Source organism: Petromyzon marinus, chromosome 31, assembly GCF_048934315.1.
Source record: "Petromyzon marinus isolate PM22_M1 ecotype Great Lakes invasive population chromosome 31, UKy_Petmar_22M1.pri1.0, whole genome shotgun sequence".
Classification (NCBI taxonomy): Eukaryota; Metazoa; Chordata; class Hyperoartia; order Petromyzontiformes; family Petromyzontidae; genus Petromyzon; species Petromyzon marinus.
In genome coordinates, this window is record NC_133697.1 from 762,881 (window position 1) to 770,626 (window position 7,746).

Sequence of the window (7,746 nt, forward strand, 5' to 3'; positions counted from 1 at the left end):
AATAGCAAAAAGCATTCAACCCCATAATACATGTTGTTTTATTGTTCGCTCGTCCATTTCATATCCCATAGCTTAACCACTCACATATTTGGATTCCTCTCGACAAGTCGAGTAGTACGAGTATCACCTTGATGGGTCTGCGACTTTTCCTTCCAGAGTTATTACCAAAAAACCACAAACATCCCAGAATCCTCTCGGTTTGGGGTAAAAATGTTGTCGCTTATTAAATCCCATAAGAAACGTCGCATCGATTTAATGTGATTGAATTCTACCTGCCTGGACGAGCGGAAGTGAATGGTGCAACTGATTTTGCCGTGCTGTGTTAAATCAGATATTTGCGCGACTGCTTTTGTTTTATTTTGTGAATAGCAAAAAGCATTCAACCCCATAATACATGTTGTTTTATTGTTCGCTCGTCCATTTCATATCCCATAGCTTAACCACTCACATATTTGGATTCCTCTCGACAAGTCGAGTAGTACGAGTATCACCTTGATGGGTCTGCAACGTTTCCTTCCAGAGTTATTACCAAAAAACCACAAACATCCCAGAATCCTCTCGGTTTGGGGTCAAAATGTTGTCGCTTATTAAATCCCATAAGAAACGTCGCATCGATTTAATGTGATTGAATTCTCCCTGCCTGGACGAGCGGAAGTGAATGGTGCAACTGATTTTGCTGTGCTGTGTTAAATCAGATATTTGCGTGACTGCTTTTGTTTTATTTTGTGAATAGCAAAAAGCATTCAACCCCATAATACATGTTGTTTTATTGTTCGCTCGTCCATTTCATATCCCATAGCTTAAACACTCACATATTTGGATTCCTCTCGACAAGTCGAGTAGTACGAGTATCACCTTGATGGGTCTGCGACGTTTCCTTCCAGAGTTATTACCAAAAAACCACAAACATCCCAGAATCCTCTCGGTTTGGGGTCAAAATGTTGTCGCTTATTAAATCCCATAAGAAACGTTGCATCGATTTAATTTGATTGAATTCTCCCAGCCTGGACGAGCGGAAGTGAATGGTGCAACTGATTTTGCTGTGCTGTGTTAAATCATATATTTGCATGACTGCTTTTGTTTTATTTTGTGAATAGCAAAAAGCATTCAACCCCATAATACATGTTGTTTTATTGGTCGCTCGTCCATTTCATATCCCATAGCTTAACCACTCACATATTTGGATTCCTCTCGACAAGTCGAGTAGTACGAGTATCACCTTGATGGGTCTGCGACGTTTCCTTCCAGAGTTATTACCAAAAAACCACAAACATCCCAGAATCCTCTCGGTTTGGGGTCAAAATGTTGTCGATTATTAAATCCCATAAGAAACGTCGCATCGATTTAATGTGATTGAATTCTCCCTGCCTGGACGAGCGGAAGTGAATTGTGCAACTGATTTTGCTGTGCTGTGTTAAATCAGATATTTGCGTAACTGCTTTTGTTTTATTTTGTGAATAGCAAAAAGCATTCATCCCCAAAATACATGTTGTTTTATTGTTCGCTCGTCCATTTCATATCCCATAGCTTAACCACTCACATATTTGGATTCCTCTCGACAAGTCGAGTAGTACGAGTATCACCTTGATGGGTCTGCGACTTTTCCTTCCAGAGTTATTACCAAAAAACCACAAACATCCCAGAATCATCTCGGTTTGGGGTAAAAATGTTGTCGCTTATTAAATCCCATAAGAAACGTCGCATCGATTTAATGTGATTGAATTCTCCCTGCCTGGACGAGCGGAAGTGAATGGTGCAACTGATTTTGCCGTGCTGTGTTAAATCAGATATTTGCGCGACTGCTTTTGTTTTATTTTGTGAATAGCAAAAAGCATTCAACCCCATAATACATGTTGTTTTATTGTTCGCTCGTCCATTTCATATCCCATAGCTTAACCACTCACATATTTGGATTCCTCTCGACAAGTCGAGTAGTACGAGTATCACCTTGATGGGTCTGCAACGTTTCCTTCCAGAGTTATTACCAAAAAACCACAAACATCCCAGAATCCTCTCGGTTTGGGGTCAAAATGTTGTCGCTTATTAAATCCCATAAGAAACGTCGCATCGATTTAATGTGATTGAATTCTCCCTGCCTGGACGAGCGGAAGTGAATGGTGCAACTGATTTTGCTGTGCTGTGTTAAATCAGATATTTGCGTGACTGCTTTTGTTTTATTTTGTGAATAGCAAAAAGCATTCAACCCCATAATACATGTTGTTTTATTGTTCGCTCGTCCATTTCATATCCCATAGCTTAAACACTCACATATTTGGATTCCTCTCGACAAGTCGAGTAGTACGAGTATCACCTTGATGGGTCTGCGACGTTTCCTTCCAGAGTTATTACCAAAAAACCACAAACATCCCAGAATCCTCTCGGTTTGGGGTCAAAATGTTGTCGCTTATTAAATCCCATAAGAAACGTCGCATCGATTTAATTTGATTGAATTCTCCCAGCCTGGACGAGCGGAAGTGAATGGTGCAACTGATTTTGCTGTGCTGTGTTAAATCAGATATTTGCATGACTGCTTTTGTTTTATTTTGTGAATAGCAAAAAGCATTCAACCCCATAATACATGTTGTTTTATTGGTCGCTCGTCCATTTCATATCCCATAGCTTAACCACTCACATATTTGGATTCCTCTCGACAAGTCGAGTAGTACGAGTATCACCTTGATGGGTCTGCGACGTTTCCTTCCAGAGTTATTACCAAAAAACCACAAACATCCCAGAATCCTCTCGGTTTGGGGTCAAAATGTTGTCGATTATTAAATCCCATAAGAAACGTCGCATCGATTTAATGTGATTGAATTCTCCCTGCCTGGACGAGCGGAAGTGAATTGTGCAACTGATTTTGCTGTGCTGTGTTAAATCAGATATTTGCGTAACTGCTTTTGTTTTATTTTGTGAATAGCAAAAAGCATTCATCCCCAAAATACATGTTGTTTTATTGTTCGCTCGTCCATTTAATATCCCATAGCTTAACCACTCACATATTTGGATTCCTCTCGACAAGTCGAGTAGTACGAGTATCACCTTGATGGGTCTGCGACTTTTCCTTCCAGAGTTATTACCAAAAAACCACAAACATCCCAGAATCATCTCGGTTTGGGGTAAAAATGTTGTCGCTTATTAAATCCCATAAGAAACGTCGCATCGATTTAATGTGATTGAATTCTCCCTGCCTGGACGAGCGGAAGTGAATGGTGCAACTGATTTTGCTGTGCTGTGTTAAATCAGATATTTGCGTGACTGCTTTTGTTTTATTTTGTGAATAGCAAAAAGCATTCAACCCCATAATACATGTTGTTTTATTGTTCGCTCGTCCATTTCATATCCCATAGCTTAAACACTCACATATTTGGATTCCTCTCGACAAGTCGAGTAGTACGAGTATCACCTTGATGGGTCTGCGACGTTTCCTTCCAGAGTTATTACCAAAAAACCACAAACATCCCAGAATCCTCTCGGTTTGGGGTCAAAATGTTGTCGCTTATTAAATCCCATAAGAAACGTCGCATCGATTTAATGTGATTGAATTCTCCCAGCCTGGACGAGCGGAAGTGAATGGTGCAACTGATTTTGCTGTGCTGTGTTAAATCAGATATTTGCATGACTGCTTTTGTTTTATTTTGTGAATAGCAAAAAGCATTCAACCCCATAATACATGTTGTTTTATTGGTCGCTCGTCCATTTCATATCCCATAGCTTAACCACTCACGTATTTGGATTCCTCTCGACAAGTCGAGTAGTACGAGTATCACCTTGAAGGGTCTGCGACGTTTCCTTCCAGAGTTATTACCAAAAAACCACAAACATCCCAGAATCCTCTCGGTTTGGGGTCAAAATGTTGTCGATTATTAAATCCCATAAGAAACGTCGCATCGATTTAATGTGATTGAATTCTCCCTGCCTGGACGAGCGGAAGTGAATGGTGCAACTGATTTTGCTGTGCTGTGTTAAATCAGATATTTGCGCGACTGCTTTTGTTTTATTTTGTGAATAGCAAAAAGCATTCAACCCCATAATACATGTTGTTTTATTGTTCGCTCGTCCATTTCATATCCCATAGCTTAACCACTCACATATTTGGATTCCTCTCGACAAGTCGAGTAGTACGAGTATCACCTTGATGGGTCTGCGACTTTTCCTTCCAGAGTTATTACCAAAAAACCACAAACATCCCAGAATCCTCTCGGTTTGGGGTAAAAATGTTGTCGCTTATTAAATCCCATAAGAAACGTCGCATCGATTTAATGTGATTGAATTCTCCCTGCCTGGACGAGCGGAAGTGAATGGTGCAACTGATTTTGCCGTGCTGTGTTAAATCAGATATTTGCGCGACTGCTTTTGTTTTATTTTGTGAATAGCAAAAAGCATTCAACCCCATAATACATGTTGTTTTATTGTTCGCTCGTCCATTTCATATCCCATAGCTTAAACACTCACATATTTGGATTCCTCTCGACAAGTCGAGTAGTACGAGTATCACCTTGATGGGTCTGCAACGTTTCCTTCCAGAGTTATTACCAAAAAACCACAAACATCCCAGAATCCTCTCGGTTTGGGGTCAAAATGTTGTCGCTTATTAAATCCCATAAGAAACGTCGCATCGATTTAATGTGATTGAATTCTCCCTGCCTGGACGAGCGGAAGTGAATGGTGCAACTGATTTTGCTGTGCTGTGTTAAATCAGATATTTGCGTGACTGCTTTTGTTTTATTTTGTGAATAGCAAAAAGCATTCAACCCCATAATACATGTTGTTTTATTGTTCGCTCGTCCATTTCATATCCCATAGCTTAAACACTCACATATTTGGATTCCTCTCGACAAGTCGAGTAGTACGAGTATCACCTTGATGGGTCTGCGACGTTTCCTTCCAGAGTTATTACCAAAAAACCACAAACATCCCAGAATCCTCTCGGTTTGGGGTCAAAATGTTGTCGCTTATTAAATCCCATAAGAAACGTCGCATCGATTTAATGTGATTGAATTCTCCCTGCCTGGACGAGCGGAAGTGAATGGTGCAACTGATTTTGCTGTGCTGTGTTAAATCAGATATTTGCGCGACTGCTTTTGTTTTATTTTGTGAATAGCAAAAAGCATTCAACCCCATAATACATGTTGTTTTATTGTTCGCTCGTCCATTTCATATCCCATAGCTTAACCACTCACATATTTGGATTCCTCTCGACAAGTCGAGTAGTACGAGTATCACCTTGATGGGTCTGCGACTTTTCCTTCCAGAGTTATTACCAAAAAACCACAAACATCCCAGAATCCTCTCGGTTTGGGGTAAAAATGTTGTCGCTTATTAAATCCCATAAGAAACGTCGCATCGATTTAATGTGATTGAATTCTCCCTGCCTGGACGAGCGGAAGTGAATGGTGCAACTGATTTTGCCGTGCTGTGTTAAATCAGATATTTGCGCGACTGCTTTTGTTTTATTTTGTGAATAGCAAAAAGCATTCAACCCCATAATACATGTTGTTTTATTGTTCGCTCGTCCATTTCATATCCCATAGCTTAACCACTCACATATTTGGATTCCTCTCGACAAGTCGAGTAGTACGAGTATCACCTTGATGGGTCTGCAACGTTTCCTTCCAGAGTTATTACCAAAAAAACACAAACATCCCAGAATCCTCTCGGTTTGGGGTCAAAATGTTGTCGCTTATTAAATCCCATAAGAAACGTCGCATCGATTTAATGTGATTGAATTCTCCCTGCCTGGACGAGCGGAAGTGAATGGTGCAACTGATTTTGCTGTGCTGTGTTAAATCAGATATTTGCGTGACTGCTTTTGTTTTATTTTGTGAATAGCAAAAAGCATTCAACCCCATAATACATGTTGTTTTATTGTTCGCTCGTCCATTTCATATCCCATAGCTTAAACACTCACATATTTGGATTCCTCTCGACAAGTCGAGTAGTACGAGTATCACCTTGATGGGTCTGCGACGTTTCCTTCCAGAGTTATTACCAAAAAACCACAAACATCCCAGAATCCTCTCGGTTTGGGGTCAAAATGTTGTCGCTTATTAAATCCCATAAGAAACGTCGCATCGATTTAATGTGATTGAATTCTCCCAGCCTGGACGAGCGGAAGTGAATGGTGCAACTGATTTTGCCGTGCTGTGTTAAATCAGATATTTGCATGACTGCTTTTGTTTTATTTTGTGAATAGCAAAAAGCATTCAACCCCATAATACATGTTGTTTTATTGGTCGCTCGTCCATTTCATATCCCATAGCTTAACCACTCACATATTTGGATTCCTCTCGACAAGTCGAGTAGTACGAGTATCACCTTGATGGGTCTGCGACGTTTCCTTCCAGAGTTATTACCAAAAAACCACAAACATCCCAGAATCCTCTCGGTTTGGGGTCAAAATGTTGTCGATTATTAAATCCCATAAGAAACGTCGCATCGATTTAATGTGATTGAATTCTCCCTGCCTGGACGAGCGGAAGTGAATGGTGCAACTGATTTTGCTGTGCTGTGTTGAATCAGATATTTGCGCGACTGCTTTTGTTTTATTTTGTGAATAGCAAAAAGCATTCAACCCCATAATACATGTTGTTTTATTGTTCGCTCGTCCATTTCATATCCCATAGCTTAACCACTCACATATTTGGATTCCTCTCGACAAGTCGAGTAGTACGAGTATCACCTTGATGGGTCTGCGACGTTTCCTTCCAGAGTTATTACCAAAAAACCACAAACATCCCAGAATCCTCTCGGTTTGGGGTCAAAATGTTGTCGCTTATTAAATCCCATAAGAAACGTCGCATCGATTTAATGTGATTGAATTCTCCCTGCCTGGACGAGCGGAAGTGAATGGTGCAACTGATTTTGCTGTGCTGTGTTAAATCAGATATTTGCGTGACTGCTTTTGTTTTATTTTGTGAATAGCAAAAAGCATTCAACCCCATAATACATGTTGTTTTATTGTTCGCTCGTCCATTTCATATCCCATAGCTTAACCACTCACATATTTGAATTCCTCTCGACAGGTTGAGTAGTACGAGTATCACCTTGATGGGTCTGCGACGTTTCCTTCCAGAGTTATTACCAAAAAACCACAAACATCCCAGAATCCTCTCGGTTTGGGGTCAAAATGTTGTCGCTTATTAAATCCCATAAGAAACGTCGCTTCGATTTAATGTGATTGAATTCTCCCTGCCTGGACGAGCGGAAGTGAATGGTGCAACTGATTTTGCTGTGCTGTGTTAAATCAGATATTTGCATGACTGCTTTTGTTTTATTTTGTGAATAGCAAAAAGTATTCAACCCCATAATACATGTTGTTTTATTGGTCGCTCGTCCATTTCATATCCCATAGCTTAACCACTCACATATATGGATTCCTCTCGACAAGTCGAGCAGTACGAGTACCACCATGATGGGTCTGCGATGATTCCTTCCAGAGTTATTACCAAAAAACCACAAACATCCCAGAATCCTCTCGGTTTGGGGTCAAAATGTTGTCGCTTATTAAATCCCATAAGAAACGTCGCATCGATTTAATGTAATTGAATTCTCCCTGCCTGGACGAGCGGAAGTGAATGGTGCAACTGATTTTGCTGTGCTGTGTTAAATCAGATATTTGCGTGACTGCTTTTGTTTTATTTTGTGAATAGCAAAAAGCATTCAACCCCATAATACATGTTGTTTTATTGTTCGCTCGTCCATTTCATATCCCATAGCTTAACCACTCACATATTTGGATTCCTCTCG